Source organism: Monodelphis domestica, chromosome 1 (assembly GCF_027887165.1).
Source record: "Monodelphis domestica isolate mMonDom1 chromosome 1, mMonDom1.pri, whole genome shotgun sequence".
Lineage (NCBI taxonomy): Eukaryota > Metazoa > Chordata > Mammalia > Didelphimorphia > Didelphidae > Monodelphis > Monodelphis domestica.
In genome coordinates this window covers 195600673-195619434 of record NC_077227.1, presented here as the reverse complement: position 1 = coordinate 195619434, position 18762 = coordinate 195600673, and positions in this window count along the sequence as shown.

Genomic DNA, 18762 nt, shown 5'->3' with positions numbered 1-18762 from the left:
GTTCTTACCCACAGAATGATTTATTTTGGCCTAACCTAATTTCTTTTAAAACCCCTGTCTGGGGCTAGTGTTAATTAGCATTATTGTTCTGAGCATAAAGATAGCAATATGTTCCATGTATCATTGGGTTAAAAAAAATGGTCTTTGAAAAATAAAAGGCAAAAACAACGACTCATGAATATCTCAAGACAGCTGCCCCCCTTGCAGTTCATCGGTGTTGACAGCATATCTTGGTTTGCTTTGTTTTTTTTAACCCTTATCTTTAGTCTTAGAATCAGTTCTTTGTATTGGTTTCCAAGTAGAAGAGTGGTAAGAAAGAAGTTAAGGGGATTGAGTGACTTGTCCAGTGTCACACAGCTTGGAAGTGTTGGAGGCTAGATTTGAACCTCCTATCTACTGGCCTAGCACTCAATCTACTGATCTATCCAGCTGCCCCAAATAATAAATATTTATTAAATTCAAATTAGTGTTTGATGCATGAGTTCCAGTAGGTATATAAAGATGTGACTGAAGTACAAAGAAGACATGATACAATGGAAAGGATGCTAGATCTGATGTCAGAAGACTTGGGTTCAAATCCTAGCCTTCTCCCTTACTAATTGCATGATGGTGGAAAAATGACTTATTCTTTCTGTTTTGATTTCCTCATCTTCAAAATGAACAGGCTGATCCATTCCCTATATAATACTGTCATTGAATGTTTCCTCTGAACATCATAGTTAGGAATTACCATGACTGAACATTTTCATTACCTGCTGGCCAATCTCCTGATCTTTCCTAAGCATCCTGCACCTGGCTAGATTAGCCTTGAGACAACTAACTAAATCTAATGTTAAACCTGCACTCAAGACTTTCCTTGTTTGACAAGATTTGCCAGAAGCTGTGATGGCTTCATTTTTTTTTAGAACCTAGACTTATCATTATGGAGAATTGTGTTTTTATGCCCCTTTTCAAGAGTGTATTATTTACTCTGAAATCCTAAGAAAATAACTCAACATCTCAGGTATCAGCTTCCCCAACATTGTCTATGTTCTATTTGTATTTTTATTTATTTTGTTGAATATTTAGTAGTTACATTTTAATCTGATTCTGGACCCATATGTCATAATTTCTGCCATATACAACACTCTAAAACATGAAGTGAACAATATTAAGTTTCCACTATATGCCAGGTACTGGCATATAAATCCATTAGATTGTAAGCTCCTTGAGGCTGTCATTTCCCCTTTTTTGTGCCCATAGTGCTTAGCAATGTGCTTGGGATCATGGGAGGGAGACTTAGTAAATGTTATTTATTTATTGATTATTTATTGATTTTTATAATTATATATATTATAATAATCAATAATTATTTATTGATTGAGTGAGTGAAAGTGGCAGCTAGATGGTGCAGAGGATAGAATGTGTAGCCTGGAGTCAAGAAGACAACTTCCTGGATTCAAATCTGACTTCAGCCATTCACTAACTGTGTGGTCCTAGGCAAGTAACAATTCTGCTTCCCTCAGTTTCCTCATATGTAAAATGAGTTGGAGAAGTAAGTGAATGGCAAATTGCTCTCATCTTTGCCAAGAAAACTCCAAAAGCAGTCACAGAGAGTTGGACACAATTGAAAATGATTGAACAACAAAATACAAGCCAATTCCCATTCTCTATATGAGCTTTCTTTCCAATAGAGGAAAATCAACTATATGCAAATTAATTAAATGGAAAGATGTATGAGAGGAAGGGCACTGCCCATGAAGGGGAACAGGAAATGTCTACACACAAGATGGTGCTTGAGTAGCATCTTAAAGAAAAAGACAGACTGTGAGGCTGAGGTAAGGAGCAAGTGGAATCCAAGCTTGGGAGATGGCCAGGGGAAAAGCACAGAAAGGAAAAAGAAAGTATCCTATTTTGACTGAACAGAGTGTTTGACAAGCAGATAGATGGTGCCAAGAACCTGGAATCAGGAACACCCAAATTGGATACTTACTGGCTACATGACCCTGGGCAAGTCCTTTAGATTCTGCCTCATTTTCTTCAACCATAAAATGGGGTTAATCTTGTCACCTACCTCCCAAGGTTATTTTGAATATCAAATGAGATAATATTTTGTAAACTTGCCTAATACAGTGCCTGGCACATAGTAGGGACAATATTAATGTTAGTTCTTACTATTATTGATAATATCTAATTAGACTGGAAATATAGGTGAGAGTTAGGTGATATAGGGCTTTAAAAGCTAAATAGGGAAGTTTTTGTTTGAGTTTATACCTCCTTATTCCAATGAAATCACAGAAATCCACTTTTAAAAAACCAAGTCTGGTCTACAGATTTGTCTCTATAAAGCAAGAATATAAAGTCTTTAATAGCATCCAATATTTGTTCCTAAATAGTATAAAATTTATATAATTGATGCATGGCAATACTAAATGAGCATGACATGAATTCTGGACCATTATAATTGCAGGAAGGAATAGAAAATATTTAGTTGGTCAAAAGTCAAAACTACTAAAACAATGATATTTAATAGGCAGAAGATAGTTTCCAGATGTGTGTCCTTGAGCTTAGTCATGTTATATAATAGATATTTTCTAAAGTTTTATGGTGCATAGTTCTTAAGTCCCTTTGTCCTTGACTACTTCAATATGACCAGGAAGTGAAAGTCATTTTCAAACATTGAGTCGAATATTCTGATTGCTAATAATAATAGCTAGCATTTATAAATTGCTTTATATATTATCTCATTTTATTCTCATGGCAACTCTGTGAAATAAATACTACTATCATTTTCATTTTACAGATGAAACTAAGACCCAGATATGTCAAGTGACTTGTCTAGGGTCACATAAATAGTATCTGAGGAAGAATTTTACTTCAGGTCTTACTGACTCAATTCTGACTTTGGCCCATAAAACACCAAGGTTTTCTGGCTCAAGTGATTTTTTTCTCTCTAAATAAGAGTTGGATCTTCCTGCTCTTAATTAAAAAAAAATTGAGATATCAATGAAAATGAGTGGCATCTGATCTAATTACTGTTTGTATTCAAATAAATTCTTTGTCTTTTTAAGACACATACCCCATTGTTGTCCCAAAGCTGCCATATTGATTATGTCACCAATAGAATTTAATGTCCTGAAGAATAGGGACTATTGGGGTAGGGGAGCATTTTGTGACTGCAGTGACTAGCACAGTGCTTGAGACATAGCAGGCTCTTTACATGTTTAGGGAATGTAAAAATTTACATTAATGCTGAAAAAACATACTATTTGAATATTTAAAAATATTTCATGAAAGTGATATTTATTACTACTAAATTTAAAGATTATCAACATAATCAAAGAATAGCATTATCAGACATTTTTGTATAGATAATTCAAATTAAATATAGCTTAGGAATGCTATTTGACAAGCAAAATCACATATGGAAAATGATGATGTCAATGCTAGAAAAATTAAAGCATTGTGATCAGCCTGCTAGAAGAGTATTCACCTATATATACAGGTGCCAAATGTTTATTCTGAAGCCTAAGTGTAGAAAGTAAGCAAATATTATCTTGTCTCTTTGCAACAGAAATTGTTATGGTGTAAAAATGGTACTGATAATAACTAACCTTTCTATAGCACGTGAAGTTTCCCAAAGCATTTTCTTCACAATTTTCCCTATGAGGTAGATATTGCAAATATAATTACCTCCTTTTTGAAGAAAAAGGAAACAAGCTGAGAGGTTAAGTAACCTGCCAATGTGGTATAGTTAGCAAGTGACAAGGACAGTATGTGAACCCAAGTTGCCCGACTTCAAGTTCGGTGTTCTTTAAACAATCTCATGCCATCTTTCTGATTACTTGTGTATCTCACTCAATTTCTCAATGATCCTGCTTTCCACTGGTCAGAGTATGAGAGAATGAGACTTGGGCTAGCATTTCAAGGCATTTGAAATAACTACCTCTAATGGACTTGAAAGGATCCTTGACCTTCATTGGTTCTGTCCCTTGGTTTTCTTTCTCCTTTAAGAGCCCAAATATTTCATTGCTCTACCTCGAGTCTTGGGTCACCGAGCATGTGACCAACCACTTTCCTCATCCAGAGTTACTAGCTCCTATCCCCCCTTGATGTATGATGCTAAATCATTATATAATGAAGTACCAAATTACTCAGGCTTTTCTAATTTCCACAGAAAATGAACTTTAATGCAAAACTATGCCTGGCTAATTAAACTTTCCTGTGATCTAATTTGCTCTAATTATTTCCATAAATTGAGATGTAACAGGGGTTATATAAAATTATCCTAACACAGAATTGGGTTATAGTTGGAGCTTTAAGCTAAGATGGAGGCTCAGAATTACTCAGTTCTTATTGCTAGATATACTCTGCATTTTTCATAACCCCTCAAAAATAGACTTTTGTGTCACTTTTCCCTCAGTCTCTCACCCCAGACTCCCAAGGAAAATTTCACAGAAAGTACTATTTCTGTTACATTGAGGAGGGAAGCCATCTTCAGCAGCTGTGGGATGAGTGAACAAAGGTACCTTTGAAGCAGACCCCCAAAACAGTGGTGGGGCTCACTATCAACAGTTGATACCTTGATATACTTTCAAATATAGTTTGAATTTTGGGGAACTATTTTTAATTTCTTGAACAATATAGATCTTAACTGTTTGCCCAGTCTGAGAATAGAAATTGACTTTTTCAAAGGCCTGATTTCAAGTTCCTTTTTCTACCACTATGTGACCTTGAACAAGTCATGCATTTTCATGATTGGGCTTCAAAATTGGGATCTTCAAAATTGGGCTATTAAAAAAATTGGGCTTTTGCAAAGTACAAAAAAGATAGATTTGTGTGAAATGTCAACCTTAAACTTACATGTAAATGTAAAACCAATAATATGTATAAATATATTTAGTATACATAAAATAATACTGTAAAACCAACTTCTAACAAATAAAACTCTGCTCTATCTGAACTGTAATTAATGGCCCTTAGATTATTACTATTGATTGAAATTTTCAATTTGCAGAGACATAGTTGCATCTTCAGATCTGACTCCTTGGGAGAAGTAGGTGTCAAAGTGAAAAGAGTGCTGGTCTTTGAATCAGGAAGATCTGAATTCAAATCCTGTATAAGAAATTTATTAGCTATAGGACCATTGGCCCTTCTGGGTCTCAGTTTCATCATCTTTAAAATGAGAGTTTGATTCCATGGCCTCTGAGTTTTCTTCTAGCTAAATATCTACAGTCTTGACTCCCTTCTCTCTCTCTCCTTTTCTCTCTCTCTGTCTCTCTCTGTGTGTCTCTCTCTCTGTCTCTTTCTCTCTCTCTCTCTCTCTCTCTCTGTCTCTCTCTCTCTCTCTCTCTCTCTCTCTCTCTCTCTCTCTCTCTCACACACACACACACACACACACACACAACCTAGTTGAAGTGACTATCACCACTTGCCTGGACTATCACTATTTGTAATGACCTCTTAATTGACCACCCTGCTTTAAATATCTCCTCACTACAATTCATCTTCATTTTAGCTACCAAGTTGATTTTCCCAAAGTATAGGTCTGATCACATCACTTCCTTAAATTAACCATAATAATACTAAAAATAACAACTACTACTACCATTTAGAAGTGCTTTAAAAGGGTTGCAAAGAAGTTTACATATTATTTCATCTTATTCTTAGCACAATCTTAGGAGGAAGGGGATAATATTATTTCCATTTTATAGATGAAGACACTAAAGCAAACAAGAGTTTAATGACTTTGCTCAGTGTCACATAGTCAGTATTTGAAGCAATATTAAAATTCTAATGTTGTTCAGTAGATAGAGTACCAATCCTGGAGGCAGGAGGATTTGAGTTCAAATGCAACCTCAATTTTCCTTGGCAAGTCACTCAACCATGTTTGCCTCAGTTTTCTCATCTGTAAAATAAGCTGAAGAAGGAAATGGTAAGCTACTCCAGTCTCTTTGTCAAGAAAACCCTAGTCACAAAGACTAAACCCCTAACCAACTCCCCAAATCCAGGCAGCACTCTATCTAATGCACTACATACATGTCTCTGGACACATTGAAGAGAGGGTCTGTGCCTAGGAATGACATTCCAGGAATGGAGTCCTCAGCTATGTATAAGAAAGAAGAAAGTTCAGAAGCAAGCAGCAGCTGTGTGGCTCTGCCCCCAGGAACAGCAAAGGCTGCTCTCAATTATAACTTCAAGCCCAGACTAAAGCCTGCAATGGAATAAATAGGGCAAGAATCACAACTCAAAAGGAAGCCTGCTTTTCTGTCACTCTGAACCAGCCAGAACTTTCCAATTGTCTGATAGAGGTTGAGTCCAGCAGCAGTCTATTCAAACTTCAAACAAGGGAAACCCCCCAGTCCTGCTTATTAGCTCAAAACTAAAGTCAGGAACTTGTAGAAATCAGGGCAGGGTACAGAAGTCATGCTTTGCATCTCTTCAAACCATCATGGGATCACTGAAATCTTATAGAACCTCAACCTTAGCATCCCCTGAGATCCTAGAGTAACCCCCACTCAGTACACTCAAGAAAAGAGCAGCAGTACTATCCCAGACATCCCATCCAAAAGTACTCAGCTTGGACCTCACATAAAGTGTAACCAAAGTAAAGAGATGGCCAGAAAGAATGAGCAAACTATAAAAGATGCTTATCATAAGAAGCTATTGTGGTCCAAGACACTTGAGACACAAACTCATAATAATGGCACCAAAATTTCCATAAGCAAAGTGTCAAAGAAGAACACACAGCTTGATTTAAATTCAATTAGATTTTCAAGGGAAAAAATGAAACAAAAATAAAAATAGGAAAAAAAGAATTAGAAGATTTTTTCAATATATAAATTAAATGAGAACTCTAGAGGAGAAAACGGAAAAGACATTGACAATGATGGAGGATAACTTTGGAAAGGGAATTAATATCTTGGTACAAGAGTCACAGACTTTAAGCATCAACACCCGGAAAATTAAAATGGATTAAATCTAAGTAAATGACACCATGAAATAAGAAAAATTAAGCCCAAATCAAAAGGCTAAAATCATGGAATTTCTGAACAACTTGTGATATATAAATGTGTCGGAATACTATTGTGCTCTAAGAAATTAGGAAGGGAGTGGTTTCAAAGAAAACTGGGAAGGCTCCTAAGAACTTATGCAGAGCAAAATGAAGAGAACTAGGTAAAAGATTACAAAGACAAAGAACTTTAAAAGATTTTGCAATTCTGATCAACATAATGACCAACCATGTTTCCAGAGGACTTATAACAAAACATGCCACCCATTTCCTGCTAGAAAGGTAAAAGGCTAAAAATGTAGAATTAGACATATTTTTATATAATCAATACAGAGATTAGTTTTGCTTGCCTATATGCATTTGTAATGGAATTTGTTTCTCTTTCTTCCTCCTGGATATTCATTATTCAGTCTTGTTGTCTATATCTAGTCCCTCCTCTTGGTGAAGGAACTTAATCCAACCAGCCTGTATAACATTGTAAACTTGGCATATCCTTCAGGTCCAGACTCTCTACTTTCAAAATAACGTAATGATATGGGCATCACAGGTGGAAGGAGGGGTGGGAGGGGAGAAGGCAGTACCTACCAAAAAAGTCTCCTGGTGGTAGTCTACATATGGAAAGGTTAATCTGGGAAGGAGAATCTGTCATAGAATTGTGTTAATATTTACACAAATGGAATGATTTTGCATACCAAGATATTCTTTTCCTTACGCTAGAGTAATATTGAAAACCCAGTGTTTTGACATGAGATTTATCCATTCTTTTGTCTACTAAAACCACTCACAGCTCAATGGGTGGAAACTTGGAGAGAATTAAGGAATGTGTAGCAGAGATCCCACTCATTGAAATGGATGCCATCTGTGAAAGTCTTCTGAAACAGCCTTTAAAAAGCAAAAATCAATTAAATAAATATATAAAAATTAAACTCATCTATATTTTTAATGTACCTCATTGTAGTTCATTATGTAAGACCCCCATATGTTCTGTGTCATTAGTGGAACATTCTCAGTGGTGTAATGATGTAGTATATACACATGGGGTACAATAATGCATTTTTCATTTCTTCTGCAAGTTTCATTAAAAGGGTGGAGATTTTGCAATTTTTCACTTATGATTCTTTTTTTTTCTTCATATAGAAAAGAAGAATTTGATCCAAAGCTGCATCTACTTTCCCCAATTCCATATTTCAGCAAATGACCTAAAAATCTGATGACAACTATTAAAAAAAAAAAAAAACAGGCTTTCCTAGTCATCAAGAACTGAAGAAGGGAGGTTGCTATCACCAGTGGCCTATGACATCTAACTAGTGGGAGCAAGCAAAGTGTCAAAAGCAAAAATATCATTCTTTTGGAAAGAAAGGAATCTTTTATTTTTTTCCCCCAGCTTCTTAGTAATTGTTGTTTGCACATCTTTTCCTTAAAGGGATATTTTAGTCTGTGGGACTTGCTGAGCTTCTTCTTGAAAAAGAGTTCTCTGGAGGGTTTGCTTTTGAGATGAACCACTGTGGCTTTTGTTTGGCGTTGCCTTCATTGGTATTTTATGGCTATGCATACTATATAACTGGAAGGTTTTGATGACCTCATTATAATTAGACCTCCCTGTCTAGTTACCTAATCCTTGGGAATATTTGGGACTCTGACAGCTCAGTGGTGAACACTATAACTCTCTTTTGATGACGTGAAAGGCCATTTGTGTAGCAGCTTATAAATAGCTTCGTGCTGATCCAATGGAATTTAACTTTTTAAATGGAAGGGTTACAAGCCACAAAAAAAGGTGCAAAAGTTAAATATTTCCATGGGATGCTTGGGTCCAATGGTAATTACAACTCCTTCTTCTCATTTTACTTAGTTGTTTTGTTTTGTTTTCTTGGTAGAAGAGATGCTCTTCCTCTCCTTTATTTCTTCACAGAAATAAAGGACAAACAGGTTTTTTGGAGTTAGAATCCAAAACTTTATCCAAATGACTTTGATTTGTGTATCTCTCCTCCCACCCCTCCTCACCTTCAGTACAACCCATGTATAATATGCATTTAAAATGTCACCTACAATCCTAATTCCCCAACATTGGCCTTCCAATAACCCTAACCTTGACCTGGAGGGATTCATACTCTAGGGAGGGAAGCGAGGTATGCTATTACATGTTATTTCATTACTGAGCTCCTGCTGAGCAGAGATTGCCAAATGGGTTCAATTAAGTGTTTCTCGGGAAGTGTGTTGCTGTCTACTATGAGCTGATACTGCCGTCCATATTTCATTTGCATGGGGAAGTACAATATACTCACTCCATTCACTTTGGTTGAATCCAAATGTTTAATTTTGAAACTATTTTCTTTTCATTCACAAAATGTGTTTTTTAATCAAGCATCACCCATGTTCCCATCTTCCAAAGTAAGAAAGAAGAGAAAAGAGGGAAGAAATAAAAAAAAAAAGCAGGGACTGACCAGCCCATAAGACCTGTTTGTCTACTAAATGCTTTTTTAATCAAATAAAAAGTGGAGAAGAGTTTGAGATGGACCCATCGCTACTCTCTGTTCAGCATCAGGCTGTTGTTTGACGTCAAGGCCACGTCCCACAGCTCCACATACATTCCACAAGCTGAAATACTTACTGATGTCCAGAATCCAGATGACGCAATGGTAAGAATATTTTGTTATAACAATAATAAATTAGGCAGGGAAAAGTGGTCAGGTGAGTAAGCAGCCACCCCACCACCTGATGCCCAACAGTGTTGCCATCTTGATGTACATATCTTATGTTCTTACTATGTATTTTACTGGGCTGTGAACTCCTTGGAAGCAGGCCCTTTTTTTTTGTTTGTTTGTTTGTTTGTTTCCCCAGCACTAAACAAAGTGCCTGGCATATAGTAGGTGCTTAATAATGTTATTGAGTTGCTGACTGTGTAAAACACTCTATTTGATGCCAGGATTTTTTTTCACTTTTTTGGAGTAGAAATATGATGAATGGATTGAGAGGCTTATAACATAGTTCCTCTGCTGCTCCAGAGAATGATCAGGCAAAGAGGAAAAAGGTAATAGGAGCAAGGAATAAAATATTCACTAGGTGGGATGCCTTCTCTTTCCAAAAGATTATCTTCTAATTCACCCTAAGTAAACAACTAGTATGTGAAGTTCTGCCAATGGACCAGTAATAGTTCTTCCACAGCTGTGCACATTATCTGGCAGACAGATGTTAGATTTAGGCTGGAGTTGACACAGTTGTTATGGGGGGGGGGGGGGGAGACAGTCCATTAGCACTAATTCTCTCCTCTTTAATAGCAGGCTGGTGTTTGAACCAGACCTGCTCAGTTTATCTGTTCAGTCCTGTTGACTCTGATTCTTCTTAACTTTCCACTCCTTTTAAGGGAGGAGCTAAACTGGTTACTTAAAGGTTTTGGCCTTTGGCTGAAACCTTTGATTTTTAGACTTGAGCAGGAATACTTTCCTCTTCCTCTTGACTTTATAACTACAGACCAGGAACTCCATTGCTGATGCTGAAATTAGATGACTACAAGTGATAACACCTGCTACAAGTTCATTAGATCTCATTGGCTTCACAATAGTGTCTGGCACCTAAATAGTTCCTTTAGGAGAAGATGGAGCAGGGGGCAGTGGCCCGGACACAAGGAGTCATTTTTCCCATGTGGTTTCTCCTACTGTAATGATTATTATGACCAATTTGCTTCATGACTGTGACTAAATACAGATAGCCACATTGAAAGGCTTCAATTTTATTCCTGACTGTAGTTGCCTGGAGACTAATAAAAGTTTCCACAAATATTTTTAAAGTACCTACTAGGGGGGCAGCTGGGTGGCTAAGTGGATTGAGAGTAAGGCCTAGAGACATGTTACAAGGAAATCACTTTAAAAGACTGATATATATTAATTTAAGGTTGCCAAGGAATTCAGCTATGTAATTCCTAAATGAAAACTCAAGTCAGCAGTTAATCTTTTATGGAGTTTAATTACAATAGGAGGAAGAAAGGAATTAGAGATAGAGAGAGAGAAAAAGGGAGAGAAGGGAATAGGACTTAAATACCCCTTCTGTTTAGGCTCTGCCAAAAGGCCCAAGCCCTTAGATAGCTGGGGCAAAGAAAAAAGATCAGTCCCTATTACTCACGTGACCAAAATGGAGAAACAGTCTCAGAGGCCCCCCACCTTCAGCTTCCTTCAGAGCAAGCTTCTCAGAGCCATACCAACCACACCGACCAACTTCTCAACAACCACCCAGAGTCTCCAGACTCCCCTATCTTTAAGGAAACCATCCAAGTTGCCTCCCCTCAGTCCTCACATCTACCAATCACCTGTCCATCAATTTCCCTGTGCCAATGGAGGCTCTAGCTTAAACCCAGGACCGCCCAGAGGTCTCTGGCTTTTGCACATGTCTGTTGAAGGTCATATTTTCAAATAATTAAATCTTTGATCCTTTGCTACAGCCCTTTCTAAATCCTGTTAACCTGAGTAGGGTAGAGATTGGAATAATTAAATTTTGATCTAGGCTGCAGCCCTTACTCAATCCTGTTAGGACTGAATAGGGTGGAGATTGATTCCAAGTATCTCCATTGTATCAATTCTAAAATCAATCATGACTCAAAGAAATTCCTGTTCTATGCTTAAGCATAGGTCAAAGTCCTTTCCATTGTTCAGCAAAAGGTTTCTGTCCTAAAGTAATCTTAAGAAGGGAAGAAAAAGAACCTCCCATGCCAATGGGGTTCACATTCCAATAGTCAAGACCCACTATCAATAGGAAATTTTCCAAGTATGAAATATCCCAATGGTGAAATTTCCAACATTTATAAGTCTAAGGAATTTTGAGGTTTACAGACAAGAGGTTCTAGGTTCAAATCTGGCCTCAGTCACTCCCCAGCTGTGTGACCCTGGGCAAGTCACTTAACCCCCATTGCCTAGCCCTTACCACTCTTGTCTTGGAGCCAATACACAGTATTGACTCCAAGGTGGAAAGTAAGGGTTTAAAAAAAAATTAAAGTACCTACTATATAAAAGGTAACAGGTTCAATACTAGGGATTTTTTCTTTTTTACTGTTTGGGAAGAGGGCCATTGTGGTGTGGGTAGAACACTGGAGTTGGATTTAGAAAGAGTTTTAAGGGTCAGTCAATAAGCATTTGTTAAACCATTACTGAGTGCCAGACATGGTGGTAAGTGCTAGGGAATATAAGGAAGGGCAAAAACATGCTCTCTTCCCTCAAGGAGTTCACATTCTAATGGGGAGACAACTATGTATCTACAAGATAGATACAGAATAGAAGGAAGGTAATCTGAAAGGGAAGCATTAATGGTAGGGGGACTAGAAAAAGTCTCCTACAGAAAGTGAAGTTAAAGGTAAGTACTGAAGAAAGCCAGGGAAGCCAGGAGTTTGTAGATCAGAGTCTTTGGATTGCAGCCTCTGTAGAAGGAAAGAAAGTTTAAGAAGACTGGAGAGGTAGGTTTGGGTTCAAATTCTGAATGCCTCAGGTCAAGTTCCTCCATATGTCTCATTCTCATCATCTGTAAACAAAGAAGTAGGACTAGTTGGGATTAAAGTCCATTCTAGCTCTAATAATCCTACCAGCTTTAATTTCCTTGGTGTAGGGAATTCCTGGTAAGGAAAATCTCTTTAACAATGCAAATGTCTTTACAGTTTTAGGGAGTTGCCTGGAAACACTGAAAAAGTAAATGCCTCATCTTGAGTCACACAGTCAGCATGCTTTAGAGGCAGCATCTAAGCCTATCTCTAACTCCAGGGACTGTGGATTTTCTTTGCACTTCTCAAAAATAAGAAGGAACACAGGAATACTTTTTTCATTAAGGACCACTCTTGGGTACAATCCTTTTTTCTTAATTTTCTTTTTCCATCATCTTCTACTCTAAAACCAATATGTTGCCATCATCCTCTCTTGATTTCTAGAAGAGGAAAGAACTATCATATCTGGATTTCTTTCAGGGTATATGCCTACTGATGGCATCAATCCCTGAATGAAAGAATAAACACAGTGTAGTAACTTTTGAAATATAATTTAAATGTATTTTCCAGATTAGTTAGACTAATTCACAGATCCACAAAAAGTCCATTATTATGTCTATCTTCCAACAACACCTCCAACAGGAAATTTTGAAATCTCTGACAATCCTATGGATATTAAATAAAACATAATAATTACATTCATTTGTGTTTCTCTTATTAGTGATTTGGATCATTCTTTCATGTAGTTGCTAATAGCTAATAAATGAATTTTTTCTGACATTTCATTAGGGAATGATTTCCATCCTAATATATTTGTTTCAATTTGTTATATGTCTTGGCTAGAATAGGGACCAGACTTGTAATTCCTTTGGTATAAAGAATTCTCAGGTTGCAGAAACTCCTACTACTGCAGGTTGGCTCCTTCTTTGCAATTTATATTTTTAGAGAGTTGCCTAGAGCTTTAAGAAGTTGAATGACTTATTCAAGACCACCTAGCCAGTATATCAAAGCCAGAAGCTAAAGATAGTATTGAGACTAGTTCTCAATCCATTACTCATTCTGATGTCCTTGATATCTGATCTTTATCAGAGAGATTGGCTTTAAGAATATTTTCTAATGAAATGTTTCTCTTCTAACTTTCACTAATTTAGTTCATGCAAAAGATTTTCAGTTTGATACAATTGAAACCATCCATTTTGCTTTCTTTGATTCCCTCCATCCTTGGTTTAATTAGGATTTTTTACTAAGAGCAAAGTACTTGATTATCCTATCCTGTCCTCTGATTGGTTCTATATGTGCACATATATACACACATATCTGTATACACACACAAATGTCTACACACATATGCATGTATACTGCACAAGGATGTATATATAGTTACATGTGTATGTGTATGATGTGTCTATTTGTGGCATATGGTATCAATGTTTGTAAATATCTTTCCAACTTCAGCAATTTTTGTTGAAAAGGAAATTTAATTCCAATAGCTAATAACCTAGTCTTTAATAAATCCAAGGACATCATATTAAGATATTTCTGGGTCTTGCTTTCTAAGTCAATTCCATTAGTCACCTTTTGTATTTTTAAACAGTATGAAATAGTTTTGATGATTACTCCTTTATAATGTAGTTTGAGATTTGGTCATTCTAAGCCTTCATTATTTTTTTTGTGGTGAGAATCTGTGTGTATGGATAAATATATGATATATATATTTATAAATAAATATATATATATATATATAAATTGATGAATGACTGAACAAACCACGGTATATAAATACATTTTATTAATGCCATTGTGTAAGAAATGACAATTAGGAGAAACATGAGGAGATTGTTTCAACTATTAGAGTGATACTAAAAGAAAAATGTTTCCAGGGACTACAACAACTTAAATGAAAACATCATTGAGAGGAAGTCATACTCTTCATAAATGAAAAACAAATTAATGTCTCTGACATCAGATAATGAAACAAACCTCTTCTAAGCAAGGAGTCAGAGAGAGGATGCCTATTCCTTCCTCCACAGAATATAAGCTCTGTGAGGGTAGAGATTATTTCATTTTTGTCTTTGACTCTCCAGCACCTGTCACTGTGCTTGTCACATAAAAGTCATTGAAAATTTGATCCTAGGAGCACAGATATAGAGCTGGAAGGGATCGTGGATGAAGGTCATCTAATCCAGTCTCCTCATTTTACAGATGAAGAGCCTGAGGCCCAGAGAGGCTAAGTAATTTGCTCAATGACTGATTGATTTTCAGATGTAATCACTGTATCTGGTGTGTTTTGTCTGATTGCTTTTCTTTGATAAAAGAAGAGTCTGGGGAAGATGGAAGAATTCTAGAAATGGCTGATGTAAAAAAAATGAAAAAAATACACAAATACATTAAAAATACATATCTCCTCTGCAGTTCTAAGCCTGGCCTCATCAACTATCATGGTAATGCTTGGAAGACTCCTGCTCAGGGATGCCCATTACAGGCTATAAACAAAGCCCTCTTGCCCGATTTTTCTTGAAACAATAAAAAATCCTTATCCTGATGCCCATCATTGCTTACAATTTAACACAAACCATTCTTGATTGGAGAGAGGAATATTTTGCTTCAGGGCATATGACAGCTTTCCCCCTTGAAATTCTAATCCTTATTGCCAATCCCCTCACCTGGCCTGCTGGAGTCAGAAGAGCCAGAGGTCATTGGAGAGCACGTGTTTAATTTGCACCCTTTGTCTTCCTGCATGAATGGAGACAGACCACCATGCACAGTGCACACTTTACTCCTGTTGCAATGTGGCTACAGATGGGAACACAGCAAGGGCTGGTGGGCAAGTAGGGGGTGGGAAGGAGGGAGATGGACAATAGTTTCCAAACTGAGAGCCAACTGGGGCAGCCTAGGAAATGGAATAGGATGTTAATCATTCATTCGCTGTGATAGACCTGATTGAGTTGGCCATAGAAAAGGTGTTAGGTAGCAGCAGTGTCCACCTCTCTGAGCTCTTATTCCTCATCAATAGGTGGTTAGATTTGATCAAGAATAGATCTGTATGGAAACAACAAGGGTGCAGTAGACCAGAGCAGCAATGCCGTGATGGTTTGTCTTGACATCACATCTGTCTTTTAGACTGCAGCTTTTAGCTTCTTGATTTCATACCCACAAAATCCTCTCCAATTATTAAAAAGCAGAAAAAAGAAAAAAATCACTCTCACCATCCCATGGATGTTCTGTCAGCAGCAGTAACAGTAGCAGTTACAGAATAACTACAGATAATTACAATCAGTTAATTCAAAGTACCAAGTCACTTCATGCAGAACATGGCTCATTTGTCATTATTGACCTTAGAAGAAGCAAATTTACCCAAATCGATAAAGATTCCAGATACCCATTAGAGCAGACAGAGATTGGTTACAAGTGTTAGGAGCTTCTGTATACCTGTATTAATAGGGGAAACGAAACTCAGGATGTTTTTGATTAATGAAGAGATTTTTTTTTCCTTTTGAGACAGTTATTTGAAACAGAATTGACCTTAATTTCTGCCTTAATTCTTGTTATGGAAAGCCAGTTGTTTTTGTTAAGAAGTTTCAGTTTCATTAGTTGCTGAAACATAAGGTAATTAAAAAGAGAGTTAATCAATCTATAAACCAGGTAAAGTGTTGTTTTTTTTTTAATGGAACATTCAGGGACACTATCCAAATGTATAATTGGCAGACATTAAGCTTATTGGAATTAAAACTAAAGACTCTTGCACCTATCCACATCCTCTTCCAATAGATGGAGAGCCAGCCTTGAAGCAAGAAATACTTACATTCAAGTTCCACCTTTGACACACACTGAATGACCCTAAACAAGTCACTTAATTCTCTTGACAATTCTCTAAGACTAATTTGTAGGAAAATAATATTGGCCTGCATTGATAGAAGGACATTGCTCTGATGAGAGTTCTCAGTACCAATTAAATCACAGATCAAGACCCTACCCTAATAGAAGCAAGAAGGTTGATGTCCTGAGAAGTGGATCTGAATTAATTTCTTTGAACTGGGTTAGAACCTAAGTTAATTTTAAGTCAATTAAATCACCTAAACATTATCACTTCAATTTAGTACTAAAAAGTCCAAAAAAAATCGTATAAACTATATCAACATGGGAGATGAGGTAATTTTTAAAGCTTTCCACCCCAAAGGAAAGTAGATCTCTTTACTTCCTTTGGCAATTTCTCAGAATCAGGCATGATTTATTCCACTCTTTACATAGATTACTTAAGAGGCCAAATTTCACATCTTTCTCATTGATAGAGTAGGAGCTGGGAACCTCAGTGGAGAGAGGCAGTACATGTTATATGTGTATACATATATAATATTTGTACACATGTGTACACATATATATGAAATATATGTATCACTTGTATATGTAAACCCATGTTTATTAATATTTATATTGTATGAAAGTAGAGGAATTCCATGGGAACTGGAACAACCTACAGGAATTAATGCAGAGTGAGAGGAGCAGAACCAGGAGAACATTGTACACAAAGACTGATACACTGTGGTACAATCAAATGTAATGGACTTCTCTACTAGCAACAATTCAATGATCCAGGACAATTCAGAGGGCCTTATGAGAAAGAATGCTATCTACATCCAGAGGAAACACTGTGGGAGTAAAAACACCGAAGAAAAACAACTGCTTCAACCCTCATGGGTCGAGGGGATATGGTTGTGGATATAGACCCTAAATGAACATCCTAGTGCAAACACCAACAACATGGAAATGGATTCTGATCAAGGATGCATATAATACCCAATGGAATTGTGCGTCAGCTATGGGAAGGGTGGGAGGAGGGAAAGAATATGATTCTTGTAACCAAGGAATAATGTTTGAAATTGACCAAATAAAAATATATTTCTATTGTATGTTTTATAATTATCTTTATGTAATCAGTTTCCCTTCTAATAATGTTTGTAAAATGTATTTTATTTTTTGTATTAAAATTTATTTTTCTGAAATAGACTTCACCACATTACCAAAGGTATCCATTACAAATAAAAATAAAAAATAATAAAACTTGGATTAGAGAGTAAAAATCCTATCTCAAGGAACACGCAAACTTCTCATTTACAAATCTCCATTAAATCCAGTTAGGGAATCAGGTAGAGTCACCCAAGTAATAGTTATTTCTTTAATGAAATCTGAGACAAGAGATAAAGATGGAAGGAAAGAAGGAAAGAAGGAAGGAAGGAAGGAAGGAAGGAAGGAAGGAAGGAAGGAAGGAAGGAAGGAAGGAAGGAAGGAAGGAAGGAAGGAAGGAAGGAAGGAAGGAAGGAAGGAAGGAAGGAAGGAAGGAAGGAAGGAAAGAAGGAAGGAAGGAAGAAGGAGGGAAGGAAGGAAGGAAGGAAGGAAGGAAGGAGGGAAGAAAGGAAGGAAAAATTAGGTTGGAAGGGGAGTATAAATCTCTTGGACCACAAACATATTTCACTTTGTGTTTCACTGTAGGATGAAATAAAGAAATTCTGATAAGGCATGCCAGTCTAAGTCTTCTGTGCACTTGGCCTGTTTGACTTTGTATGACGGTGGGCCAACCTGCCTGCCTGACGGCTCACACCAGCCTCCCTCTTCCAACACATTCTATAGATCCTGCTAATAAATTCCATTTGGCTGCAACCCTTTCCCAGTTTCAGGCCGTCGCCTCAGAAGTGTAAGTGCTGCCTGTCTTTAAGCCAGGTTACTGCCACTTATTGGTGATCTGTACCCCCTTAAAAAAAAAAAAAAAGAATCCACACTGAATTTGAAGGCAGGAAGAGCAGAGTTTGAATGGAAATGTTGTGCCGTGGCTAGAGGACACAGCTCTCACACCTTCTGCAGCTCCAGAATAAGTGCTATGTTTTAAAAATATATATGTATGTGTTGGCAACATTGAAAAGGGGGCTAAAAAAACATCCACCGCTGAAGCGAGAGCAGCAGCAAAAGAAATGTTAGCGCCCTGCTGATGGGAACAATAGAGCATATGGACATCACGCTGCTCTTGCCAAGCACAGACTAGGGCAGGATTATCAAAATGGAGTCAATCTGCTTCTCTAATAGCAAAAGAATTGCCTGCATGAACGCTAATCGCTAAGTGTACAAGAAGTCTCTTTAATTGACTGAGAAATGAGGGAGGATTCTGCTCACATTTTAGCCAAGCTTGCTCTCTCCACCTGGCTTCCTTGTCACTTAGTGTTTCATTGAGGAGGTATTCAACCTATAGTCTGCCAAGTGGTTTGGAGACTGCTGACATCTGTGGCCCCAGTGGGGTACGCCCTGCACTGAGACAAGAAGACAC